At 51.6% G+C, this 13,224-nt stretch overlaps 1 pseudogene; it reads left to right on the top strand.

The window, feature by feature from the left end:
• Positions 1 to 1,047: 1,047 nt before the first annotated feature.
• Positions 1,048 to 3,182, top strand: LOC144180691 (uncharacterized; annotated as a pseudogene).
• The last annotated feature ends 10,042 nt before the right edge of the window (positions 3,183 to 13,224 follow it).

The following is a 13,224-nucleotide window of genomic DNA, read 5'->3' as shown; positions in this document are numbered from 1 at the left end:
GATCGTAATGGGGAACTGCTGCTTAGGTGTGCACAGGAACTATCCCTTGAAATTGTCAACCTCCGCCCAGACTGTGAGGGTGAATCAACTTGGTGCGCCCGCAACTCTCAGTCTACTATAGACTACGCGCTTGTCCCCAAGACTGGCCGCCCGACTTACCCAGATGCACATTGACGAAGACGGGCACTTCAGCCTAGGAAGTGACCACAATCGCCTGCGTCTATCGTTCTCGGCCTGCGCCCACAAGCCTAACCGGATGCAACCCCAGGGGCGACCCCACTTGCGCCTGCCAATCCGTTCAATAGAACGAGCTGCCCAGGAGTTTGAGGAGTGCCCCCAGAGGAGGAAGGCGCAGACGTATTGTCAATTTGTGCACACTCTGCGGTCAGTCATGCACACCCACATGGTGCTGGATAGACAAGCAGCACACAAATCATGGAACACATGGTGGGACAAAGAGGTTAAAGCGGCATGGAGAGCGCGTCGCCAGGCCAACCGCGAACACCGCAGAGCTGTGAGAAGTCTAGACGTTGAGGCCAGTGCGGCTGCATGGGCACTATATCTGGAAGAGAAGCACAAGGTGCAGGCACTCGTGCAGGGCGAGATTGCGGATCACAATCTTCGGATTATGCAATCAATAAGGAGTGAAGGCAAATCCGGGGCCCAAAAGTTCTGGACATACGTCCGGTCCTTGGACAGAGCTGCTCCCCAGCCCCCTCCTCTCATGGATGCGACAACGGGGCGGGAGGTCACTGAGCTCCGCGAATACCTGACACAGTATTTTTGTCTGATCTTCGGGTCCCCAACCCCTACTGGCCACACCCCTCTGGCCGTCAAGACGGACAACCCCAATGCTCCGCCCTCATCCGAAGGACCACAAGGCCAGGATGGTATACGTTGGGCCCTGTCGAGACGCACGGTTGATAGGGCTCTGGCTCGGATAAGTTCTCGCACGGCCCCTGGTCCCGACGACTTGCCCGCTCGACTACTCAAGTGCTTGGGTGCCGATTCGAGGGAGCAACTTGCCGACCTGCTCACAGCCATTATTGAGGGTGCACCTGTTCCCGATGACTGGCATCTGGGCAGAGTGTCTTTGGTTTTGAAGCGGGGGGGGGGGGGGAGATGCAAGAAAGATACAGGACTATCGGCCTATCACCGTCACCAGCGTGATGTACCGCCTGTTTGCGGCAGTAATCAAGGAGTGGATCAGCGCGTGGGCTGAGGCCAAAGGTCTGCTGACAGACCTTCAAAACGGTTTTCGACCAGGTAGGCGCCTAGATGACAACCTGTTCGTCGTTACACAATGCGCCGAAATTGCGAAGAAGGAAGGACGGACGCTACTGTGCGACTTTCTCGATGTAGAGAAGGCGTATGACAGTGTTCCTCATGCGCCCCTCTTCTCCTGCCTGTCTGCTCTCGGCCTGCCACCGCAGCTCCTGTCGACCATTCAGCGGCTATACAGTCGGAACATAGTCACTGTGCAGCTAGGCACCGCAGTGTCTGACCCCATTGTGGTCACCAAAGGCCTCAGACAGGGTTGCCCGCTCTCGCCTCTGCTGTACATTTTGTATGCGTCGAGACTGGAGCGGGCACTGCTGAAGTCCAACCTTGGATTCAGTCTGCGGTACAGTACAACCAGTGCCAATGAGAATCACCGTGTGCCCGCCTTGGCGTTTGCAGACGACCTGGTGGTAATGGCGGAGAACAGCCAAGACCTTCAGACGCTTCTCGACATCTGCCAGGTGGAAATATCGTGCCTCGGCCTGTGCTTTAATGCGCGCAAATCGGCGATAGTGCGTCTCGCCGGGGATGAGGCTGATTCTACTGTGCTGACTTTGGGTGGAGAGCCCCTGGCTTCCTGTGATGAGTACAGGTACCTGCTCCGAGGAAGCAAAGTACAACAGGCACGAAAGCGCGCTTCGGCAGGCGGCTCTCCGATCCCAGCGGATCCTTCGCCGGCGGTGCATGTGGGGTTGTAACCGCTTCCTAATGATGCGCGATCTTTGGAAGCTGGTCCACGTACCAGGCCTCACATTCGCTAACGCAGTAGTCTGTCTCTCGCCCGGAACGCGAGAGTGGCTAGAGAGACAGCAACGGGAAGTCGGAAGGGCCGCCCTCGGCTGTCATGGCCGGGTCGCCAATGAGGCGGTACAGGGAGACATGGGCTGGTCGAGTTTTGAAGCCCGTGAAGCCTCCAGCAAGATCGCATACCGTGGCCGTCCCCTGTCCCTACCCCGCACGCGCTGGGCACGCAGAGTCTTCGAGTACCTCTTGGCAATCTGCATGAGGACCGATTGGACGCGACGAGACGAGTGCATAAGTTGGAGGGGAAGTATGGCTTCCTCACAGAGCCCATCACCGCTGACAATGCAGCCAAGTGGTCGCGTGAGGTCCACCGGCGAGTCATGGAGGTGGAGAACACTCTGTGGTGCAGGGGTATGGAGCATAAGTCCACCCTCGACTTCTACCGTCGCCACAAACAAGAAATCTCCACTGTCGACCTCTATGACAACAGCGTGGGCAGCAGCCTCCTGTTCGAAGCGAGGGCAGGAGCTCTTCGCACCCTCGTCTACCGCAGCCGCTTCGACAACACCATTGGGGGCACCATGTGCCGGCTCTGCGGAGCGGAAGAGGAGACTGGAGAACACCTTGTCCTCCAGTGCGCGACTCTACGGCCCGCCCCGGTGGATGGCGCCACACTACCACGGGCACTCGGTTTCCCCCAAACGCCCGATGGAAGTGGTGACGAGCTGGACGCGAGTGAGAGTGGTGGGGAGGCCGGACACATCCCGACACAGAACTCTGCGGCTACGGCCACCAAACAGCGACTGACTCAGTGGTGGACCATTGTGCGCCAGGCCTGATTCAGGCCAGCAGTCTGTGTTGGGCAGGTGGCTCGACATGCTCACATAGGACCGTCACCTGAGTGCGTGTGCTAGTTCGCATTCGCATCACTATGCGTTCACCGTGAAAAAACTCTTCGACAACAGTGTGTGTGTGAGTGTATTCGAGTGTGGATCACCGTGCGTTCACTGTGTAACCTCTTCTGTCGATGACTTTCTTCTGTTTCTGTGCTCCCCCCGCCAACTGACGTGTGCGTGTGCAATCACGTGGAGCACCGTACGCTCGCCGTGAAACAACGTTCCGATAACTTTCTTGTGTTTTCATGCCCCCCTGTGTGTGTGTACGGTTCTTTTTTTTTGTAATACCGGCTGGGACACCTCTTTGGTGTCCACCTGTTACAAAGGGTCAAGCCACTACATCATCATCATCATCATCATGATAGAGTTCCTGTAGGGAGCTATATAGAGGAACTCTAATGGTTGATAGAGTTCCTCTATATAGCTCCCGCAGGGAGCTAAGCATGGAGGAAAAAAAAGCTTGAGCTAAGAGTTGCGCGACCGTCCGCCATCTTGTTATCCGTATTGCTGCGGGAAAGCCGCCCGTCATGGAGGAAAACCCGTCGTGCGTGTAGGAGCCGCGCCGCCGCGCTTCCGACGGCGGCCGACGCGCGGTGGGGGCGCATCAAGGCACCCTACGTCGCCTTACGGCGGCTAGAGTGTATTTGAAGGAGTTGAGTGGGACGGACGGAGCGCTCCACCGGAAGCGCCGACTGTAGATTGAATAGAGGGCGCAGCGGGCGAAGTGGATTCTTGCCGACTGCGCTCGCCCAGGCGCGCGGCATCGCGCGGGCCGCGCTTTTTCGCGTTTCGCCCAATTTTTATCTTAACAGGAACGCCATCGCATAAAAAAAAACAGCGGGATAAAAAAAAACGTGTTGGAATAAATTAAGAGGAACTTTTAGAGGCTTTGCGGCAGAAGCGTGCCCTGTTTTTTTCTTTTTTTTTCAACGAAGTACTTCCAACGTGGAAAATAGAACGACTGACGAACTGGGGTGATAGGGACGAACGTTGAAGTACCAGTCCCCACTATTTCTTTTCCGACGTAACTTTAACTTCTTAACTTAACCATAGCTCGGCAAAACTGGATGCCACTCACTCACACTCACTCAAGAAAATATATTTATCTTAACGCACTCACTCGCACTCGCACTCACCACTCCGCCCTCACCACATGCACTCACTCGCACTCACGCTCGCCACTCCACCCTTACTACTCACACTCACTCGCGCTCACGCTGGATATACATCCCAACACTCGCCTTCACTCACGTTCACGCTCACCACTCCGCTCTCACAACTCGCACTCACTCGCGCTCCCGCTCACCCCTCCACCTTCACAACTCGCACTCACTTCCGCTCACGCTCTTCACTAGTCCCCACCACTCGCACTTACTCCCGCTCACGCTCACCCCTCCGTCCCACCACTCGCACTCACTCGCACTTACGCTCGCCACTCGGGTCTCACTACTCGCACTCACTCCCGTTCACGCTCACCACTCGTCGTCACCATTCGCACTCACTCGCACTCACGCTCGCTACTCTGCCCTCACCACTCACACTCACTCACCACTCACACTCACTCCAGGCAGCACCAAATAGGTGCCGCCTGACTTTAGCGCGGGCGTCCTCATGGAGACGAGTTGCCTGGCGACCGTCTCCCTCCTTATCCCCTTCCCTAAACGGTGCCAGCCTGCCACAGAGCAAAACCGCAGCTTGATCCTAAACTACACCGTCATGCGCCCGCACCCGGCACAGAGACAAGTTCACGTCGAAATTTTATACGAAATAACGGGGAGAATAAGTAATCGGACACACACACGCACACGTACGAACGCGCACGCACGCTCGCATGCACACACAAACACGCACGCACGCACACAAGCATGAACACGCACGCAACACACATGAACACATACACGCGCGCACGCACACAAACGCTCAGCACGCGCACACACACCAACGCACTTGAACACGCGCACTCACGCGCACACATGCGAACTCAAACGCACGCACGCACGCACGCACGCACGCAGACGCACTCACGTGAACATGCACACGCACGCACGCACTCATTCTCTCACTCACGCACTCACAAATTACGCTATCCGACTGCCAAGAACGCGTACGATTTGTAACACCCCACAGTGGTCACAGGATTCAGCGTCTAAAGGTCCAACGAGACGAAAGGTCCAACAGCGGATATTCTGTCTCGTTGGACATTCAGGCTCGATTGGACCTTTCGTCTCGTTGGATCTTTTGGCTCGTTGGACATTCAGGCTCGGTGGATCTTTCGTCTCGTTGGACATTCAGGCTCTTCCGTATTCAATGAACGTCTGAAGCTCTCTACCATCACCTTCACAACCCAATTAACCAAATTAATAGCGAGAATGTCTGCGTTTCAGGTGCGAGTATATAACTTCGCTTAAGTGCACGATATTTTAAATTTTAATATACCCTCGGCGTTGGCCTTTCCACGTGGTCAGGAACGCTATTTCGGAACAACAGCTTCACGAAGATGAAATGACTATAGTTTACGAGATATGTTATCACTGTCATATCGACTGAAGAGTGCCCACAACAAACATTTTTTTGCGAATGCGCTGGATTCTCCTTTATGCCTGTGTGTGCCTGTGTTAGGGTGTGCGAGATTTATTAAAGGGACACTGAAGTGAATTTGTCAAGCTCCAGTTTTTGCTTGCACTGTGTAGACTGGCTCAAATTAACTCACTATTCATCGTTTATCCGGTTGACAAATCGGTAATTATTTTACAAAGCGCGAAAGAAGAAAAACTACTATGCGCGGTTTGCGGCGGCCGCACCAACTAAAGGCTGTGACGTCAGGAGGGGGGGGGGGCACCGTGATTGGACGATGCCCAAGGTTAGCAATCAAAAGTTTCGGTTTCGGTTCTGTAAAACAACATGCTTGACATCTGATGGCGTTGTTGGATGGGCATTCTCAATTTCTCAATTATCGCCGTACCGCGCTTCTGCCATGTTGACGGCTGTCAAATGTCTAAGATAAACCTCCCAGGGCGGCTTGGAATCGTAGAAATCACTAGACGAGGCCTACGCAGTGGATGAACGCCCTCCGCGTCACCGCAGACTCTCAAATGCCATGCGCTTTTCCCGCATATTCGGAGCTTGCCTCACTCATGTCTATTCGTAAAAAGCTAGTTCGCACCAGGCCAAGGGTGTGCTGATTCAGGCCTGGGCCCACTGCCCGCAAGCAGTCGGTGCTTGTGGCAACAGCAAGCCAACGAGAACTCGCTAGCGCGTCATTGTCAGTATGCGCGCGTTCTGCGATCTCGCTCGTGGAGCAGTGAAAGTTACGGCCCAAAAATGGTGAACTCAGTTCAGAAAAGATCGGCCGCATACGAAAAAAACAACTTACAAAAAAAAAAATAACGTACCCTCGGGGATTCGAACTTGCGACTTTCAAAACTAATTCCAGCGCCTCAGACCGCTAGGCCACGAGCCTTTTTTTTTCTTTATTGCCTGCGTTCGGTATACACAATAGGAACAAAAAAAACATTACAAAGCGCGAAAAGACATCAGCACGCCACTTGCTAGTGCGCGCTTGTTAACAAGGCCGAAGCCATGCCACACTTTCCAACACATTTAACCAGTCAGGTGGAGATGGTTGGGCTTTATACACTTCTAAGATCTCGCGTACACTCTGGCAGAACAACTCTCTGCTCGGTTTCACATCGACATCATTATGGCGAACTGCCATTCGAGCTTTCCATATACTATGCAGGGCCAGCAACATCAAAAGATCATACGGGACGCCGCCATAGTTTTCAACGGCCAAGAACCTGATTCCATGGCTATCCAACGGGAAATCCTTTTTTAGTGTTCTCTGCAAAACGTCCCACAGGAATACCCCGTCCCAACAGTCTGTGAATGCGTGCTCTACTGTTTCTGGCTTTTTACAAACCAAGCATTCAGGCCCCCAGGGAACAAACAAACCTTTTTCAATCATCCAAGTTTTAACAGGTAATACTGCCACGTGTAATTTAAAGAAAAAAGGCTTTACATAAGGCGGCACAGTCATTTTTTTCACACGCTGACACACATCTTGTCCTGGCCCTGCACTGTATAGGAATCGGTACAAAGGAGTCGGCAAAGTGGTGTCAAGAAGGTCTCTATACAGCTTTTTTCTGTGCACGGTAGCCAGATATTCGAAAGAAAACCGCGAGAATAAAAATCTTGCCGAAAGTACCACCTCACGTAGATAGCCATGAATGCCACCGTCACGAACACAAGAAGTAACTACAAATTCGGGTAAAACTCTACCTAGGCGCACTTGACACACGGTGCGCAAAAAAGGGTTTTGCACATCACGTAAAAAAAGAAAGCGGTTCACTACCTGGCGTAGAAAAAGGTAAGCCAGGGAAAGGCCCCACAGCGCACTCGTCTAAACAGGTTGGTTCGGCTTGTGCGCTCCCAAGTGGAACACCAAATAAAGACAGCAAACACCCTGTGCAATCTTTGAACTTTGGCACGCGAGCAATGCAGAACCTGCATCACGTACCAAAGTTTTGACACAAAGAATAGATTACACACAGTCGCTCGCGCGAACAGGGACAACTGCTTACCCCCCCCCCACTTATCCGCTTTATCACAGATTTCGGAGGCTTGCCTGCGCCAGAAAGGATCACTGTCACGATAGTTTTCTAGGGGGACACCTAAGTACTTCACTGGCGTGTCAACCCAGCTGATACCTGCGAATGTACGTGGCTTCCACAACCAGCTTCCGTGCCAGAAACCAATACACTTATCCCAATTGACGGAACTACCAGTGTAGAGGCAGAACCTTTTAAGAACACTTATACTTTCGTGGATGCTACTCGTGTCTTGTAAAAACAAAGCAATGTCATCTGCATAAGCGAGCACACGAACTTCGCAGGACTGTAATGAAAACCCGCTGATTTTCTTAATTTTAAGGATGCTTACACAAAACGTTTCAATAAACACACAGAATAACAGCGAGGACAGTGGGCACCCCTGGCGCACAGAACGGCTGACCTGAACTGGAGCGCTTACCGACTTGTTGACCACCAAACTTGTTACAGTCCCTGTACGCCATGCGTACACCATCCGTAATCATTTTTTCTACGTTTGTGTGCTCAAGAATGGCATCAATAGCAGTTCGTGGGAGACCTTGTCGAACGCTTTTTCTAAGTCTATTTGTACCATTGCTACTCCTTGCTCAAGGCTGTCAGAGCATTCCAGGATGCTACGGGCTACGTGGGTATTGGTCGTAATAGAACGACCCTTAATGCCGCATGTTTGGTGTGGTCCAACTATTTCTTTCACTAATAATTGCAACCGAGCAGCTAAGACCTTCATTAATATCTTATAGTCAACATTTGAGAGACTAATTGGACGGTACGCTGTTACATTCCTCAGTTTAATGGCATCTTCAGTCTTTGGAATGAGAACCGTGTGAGATAGAGTAAAGGATGGTGGCAGTCTGTTGCTTTCGTACGCTTCGGCGTAAACTTCACATAACACTACGCTAAGTGTGTCTTTAAAGGCCTTGTAAAAACACGCGCTTAGGCCATCTGGGCCTGGCGTTTTACCTGGGGTTAAATCATCAATGGCACTCAAAATTTCATTTTTGGTGATTGGCATCTCAAGAATGGCCTTCATGTCGTCTTCTATTCTGAGCATTAAGTTCAAGAATTCGTCTCTGAAATTATCGGCGTCGACCTTATGAACAGAAAAAAGGGCTTCATAAAAATCCTTAAAAGCACCCTCAATCTGCGTATGTCAGTCGTTAGCACTCCGCGATTTTCAATTTCGACTATACGATTTCTACAAGCGTAGCGCTTTTCAGATGCAAGTGCTCTCTTGGTGGGCGCTTCACCCAATAGCAACTTTTCCGCCCTTGCTCTCACCAGGGCACCGTGGTATTTATTCTGGTCTATAACTTCAAGCTCCGATTTAACCCTTTTAATCTCTTCCGTTTGCGACCCCGGCGACTTGGATTCTTCATTAGTAAGCGATGCGAGGTTTTTACGTAGAAGTTGTTCTCTTTGTCTCTCACGATACTTCCGTGCACTTGATTTTTCTATCGCACTCAACTTTACTTCTTGTTTGAAAATTTCCCACCTAGAGGACCAGCTAGTTTTCCTATCTGGTAAACGCCGTATTTTTCATTTATTTCAGTTGTAAATTCTTCCTCCTGCAATAGCTTACTATTCATTTTCCAAAGACTCCAATTAAACGTGTTTGCTCTTGGCTTGCGCCCACCAAGGGTAAAAGAAACCAGGCAGTGGTCACTAAACGACACGGGTGACACACAATAATCACCGCACTCAGGTAAGAGCTCCAGCGAAACATAAGCCCGATACAAGCGGGCGTGGCTTGTGCCCTGGAAATGGGTGAAATGCACTTCTCTTACGCCAAGAAGCGAATCCCCGACATCTTCTAAACAATAGTCTGATGCTGCCTCAATCAACGCCAAGATACTCGAGTCACGGAATGGCGTATCACTGGACTTGTCGCGCGCAGAGCATACACAGTTAAAGTCTCCTAGAAAAACAACTATACGTTCAGTGTCCAGTCGTGCACGGATATTTAAAAAAAAAAAAAAAAAAACTTACCTTTCGTTCGCTCGTGTCGGCGCATAACAACTACAGCACGCCAATCGCGCGACAAAAACTTAAAATCGCAAACTATGAACCGCCCTGCAAGACAAGCCGTGACGGATTCAATTACAACGCCCAAACTCTGTTTAATTAACAGCAGACACCCCTCAGAAACGCCAACTGCGTGACTTACGCAAACATGGTGGTGCGCATTGAAAGTTTGCGCCATACGTTGCGTTTGCCCTTCTTCCTCAACTTTCGTTTCCTGAATCGCCACAATATCGAGTTCTTTATCGGCAACCAAGCGGTAAACTTGGTTTTGCCGACGCCTGTCAGCCAGACCACGAACGTTTAGCGTGGCGATACGAACAGGGGTGTTAAAATTTAGCATTTTGAGGCAGCGAAAAACTCAGGACGCGCGGGCGAATATGGCGCATTCAAAAACGGGGGAAGCGCCTCGAGGGAACCTGTGCGCACGGGCGCCACACTGCAAACCGTCAAAGGCGTCATTAACACTTCTCGTTGATTCTTCATATTGACGCGAACACTGGTAAACGTCAAACAAGCGTTCTCAATGAGCCCAAGAATGCGACAAAAACAAAAAAACGGTGGAGGGATACCCGGATGCACGCAAACTTTCACGGCGGTTTGGCCGTGGCTGGCGTTCGCTCGTACGGCGTACTGTTTGGCTTTGGTTTGAGGGACGAACGACGAGTCACTAGCCCTTTAGGGGCCGGTTTCCCGTCAGTAGCCGTGTCCTCCTTCGCCGCCTGGTTGTCTCGTTCGTGCCGTGGGCGTTTCGTCACCGAACCATCTTCACCGCGCACCTCATTAGCGTCCCTGTTGCTGGCAGCGTCCCCGGCGTCTTCGGTGGCTCGCGTCGGCGTTTGTTGAGACAAGGTGGCCTCCGGTGCGACGCTGGCAGCTGCAACCGTTGCCGCAACCGGCGATGTAGTCTCCTCCTCACGAACAATTTCCTCGTCCCTGGGTGGAGGAGCCGAACTTCCTGGCACTTCTGCTCCGGCCTCCTGCGTCGGTTGCCGTGGCGGCTCACTTCCCGCGGCCAACTCTTCGGCTTCCACCGCGTCCATGACAAGCTCGGCCGAGCTGTCGTCTGGCACGGGTCCGGTTACGGCGGCGTACGTCCGCGTGCACTGTGCCGCCTCGTGGCCGAAGCGGCGACAGACCCTGCAACGCGGCACCTTGCAGTCCCGGCGCATATGTCCCGTACTCTGGCAGCGCAGGCACTGAGGGGCTCCCCCGGGCACGACCACGAGCGCTGACTCGCCCGCCACTCGGAGCTGGTGCGGAAGGTCCTCGGCCCTCACGCCCGCCTTGAGCTTGAGGGTAACTGACCGCGTAGTCGAGCCCTTGTCGTGGATGCCTTGAACTCTCCACCTCTCCCTGGTAACGTCGGTGACTCTGCCGTACGGGGCAAGGGCAACACGGACGTCTTCTTCGGTCACATTGTGTAGCAACCAATGCAACTTCAGCCGGAGGTCCTGGTTCGCTGGGTCGATGACAATACACTGCCGTCCCTTCACTCTCACGTCCTTCGCTTCGAGCATCTTCTTCACAGCTTGCTCATTCTTGAAAGTCACTGCATGCCCAAACGTGACTCATCTGGAACGCTACCAAGGAAAGCACCTCGGGAAGCAGTTCCAAACGCGCCAACACGTCTTGGAAATCTTCGACCCGATACGGGCGGGCCCTCATATCACCGTGCAAAAAAAAAAAAAAAAAAAAAAAACAGTATTAAAAACAATACGACCTGTTGGCAAAGTTGGCAGAGAAACTTGGTACTCATCATCGTCCTGCGCAAGAAACCTGATACCGCGGCCAGACGTGGCCGCATTAACCGCTCCTGAGGAGCCCTCATTCTGCGTCCGTTCACGGTGGTGGCCGGAAGCAGAATGGCGCTGGCCGGTTTGGATATATAAGGTTTATAATGCATGACCAGTTTACACTTTTATTTATTTTAAGCATTTTAAGTACTTTATGTGACTATTTGTTGTATATCACTCCTGCAGTAAGTGTCCCCCAAACTTCCACAATATCTCACGTCTAGCAATTGCATTTATTTGACGGAAAAGCGTTCGCAGATGTGCGGTCGTGCTGCTGAACGCTGTGCTTGTTTACCCAGCGAAAAAAGTGCTTCCTGCTCCCTAGTTTTGCGCTGTACGGTAAAAGTTTCAGGTGATTTTATTTTCTTAGTACCTATATTGACTTCGCTGACTCTTCTCCCGCCTTCAATTGGCCTTAGATTTTCCTACTAGCGTAAAGTCAGCGAAGCGTCGCATGTGCACTTGTGCAGCGCTTGTGTGGAGCGACCCGGACTCTGAGTTTGACACAGTGTACAAACTAACAAAGTAAGGAAAGGCACATTCTTTCATTCCCAAAGGTGTTGTGGCTTAGTTTCAATTGAGCGAGCGAATAGCGACGACCCGTCGGCGGCCGGCGGACGAAACGCTGGGCCGACTGACTCGATCGGTAGGTCGGCTGGTCGGCGAACCGTGCAGTAGCGCAGCCATTTTCCAGCTCATCTCCTGCTGACGTCACACGAAAACGCCACAGAAAATGGGCGAGCGTAAAGAGAGGAGGACAGCATTTTCGAATTGATTTTTCTACTAAATAAATTCGCGTAAACGCGGCCAGAGTGGTCGAAACAATGCCTACGGACTCCGAACTACAATTTGCGCTAGTAATCCCGCAATGTTTACAAATCACTTCAGTGTCCCTTTAAATTCCCCTCAGCAAGAAAGCGCCAAGCGCCTATCAAAAATAATATCTTCCTACGAACGAACTCAAGTTCCTTCCCGCCGCATGGACACGGGAGCACTTAAGCAAGCCTGCCTGAACTCTGCGAACATTCAATTTCTCAATTGTGCACTTTGCTATATTCTTTTGTAATTTAGATGGGTTCGCGGGAGTGCACAGGTCCTCTTTATATCATTAAAATAACTTTACTCTTTCTACCTGGAAGCCTAACTATTTATGAATATCAGAAATTGCCCCATTTTCCTGCGCTGCCTTTCGATCCTGCGCAAGACTGTGCGCAATACCGCCCTCACCAGAGTGAATGGATAAAGCCCGAAAGGTTATGTTTGGTTCGTCTGTGATCATTCAACTGTTTTAAAGAACTGATAAAGTAAATAACGGCGGGATATTGACCCTCAAGGGCGACAGTGCAGTCTATTTACGCCACCCTTCTACAAAAGTGTTGTTCTCGGGCCTCAATTTCCCAGCTTCTGACATAATTACGCTGTTAGGACCAAGCTGGTTAAAAAAATTGGTTGGGACGCGGTTCGGTGAAAGCCTGTCGAGTTCTTTGTTGCAGCTCCAAGACGAAGCGTGGTGATTCATTTTTGTTCACTTCTTGTAAGAGCGGAAGGTACATATTTGTTTTTATAAATGCGGCGGCACGTTTTAAGCGGTCTGTGGGACGTCTCAGCACGTATTCGGCGGTTTAGCGGACGGCAATACCTGCGCGATTTGTGTTGGCCATAGTGTCGGCAGAGGGTCGAGAATACCCCGCCAAATCCTTCAAGCATTTAAATGTGACTAACTGAATTCAAAAAGCGCAAAAGACAGGACAAGAAACGACTACACACGGCGGTGTTTTTTGCACGTCTTTTTGCGCTGTTACGAATTCAGTTAGCATGCACCAAATAGCCCAAGCCACCGTTCTAACGAAGTTCAAATATGACGGAGAACGTATTTTTTTT

This window comes from Haemaphysalis longicornis, unplaced genomic scaffold, assembly GCF_048455015.1.
Source record: "Haemaphysalis longicornis isolate Haplotype H1 unplaced genomic scaffold, Haemaphysalis longicornis Haplotype H1 scaffold_4, whole genome shotgun sequence".
NCBI lineage: Eukaryota > Metazoa > Arthropoda > Arachnida > Ixodida > Ixodidae > Haemaphysalis > Haemaphysalis longicornis.
Note: the sequence above shows the minus strand (reverse complement) of the source record. Positions and strands in the feature narration are given on the sequence as shown.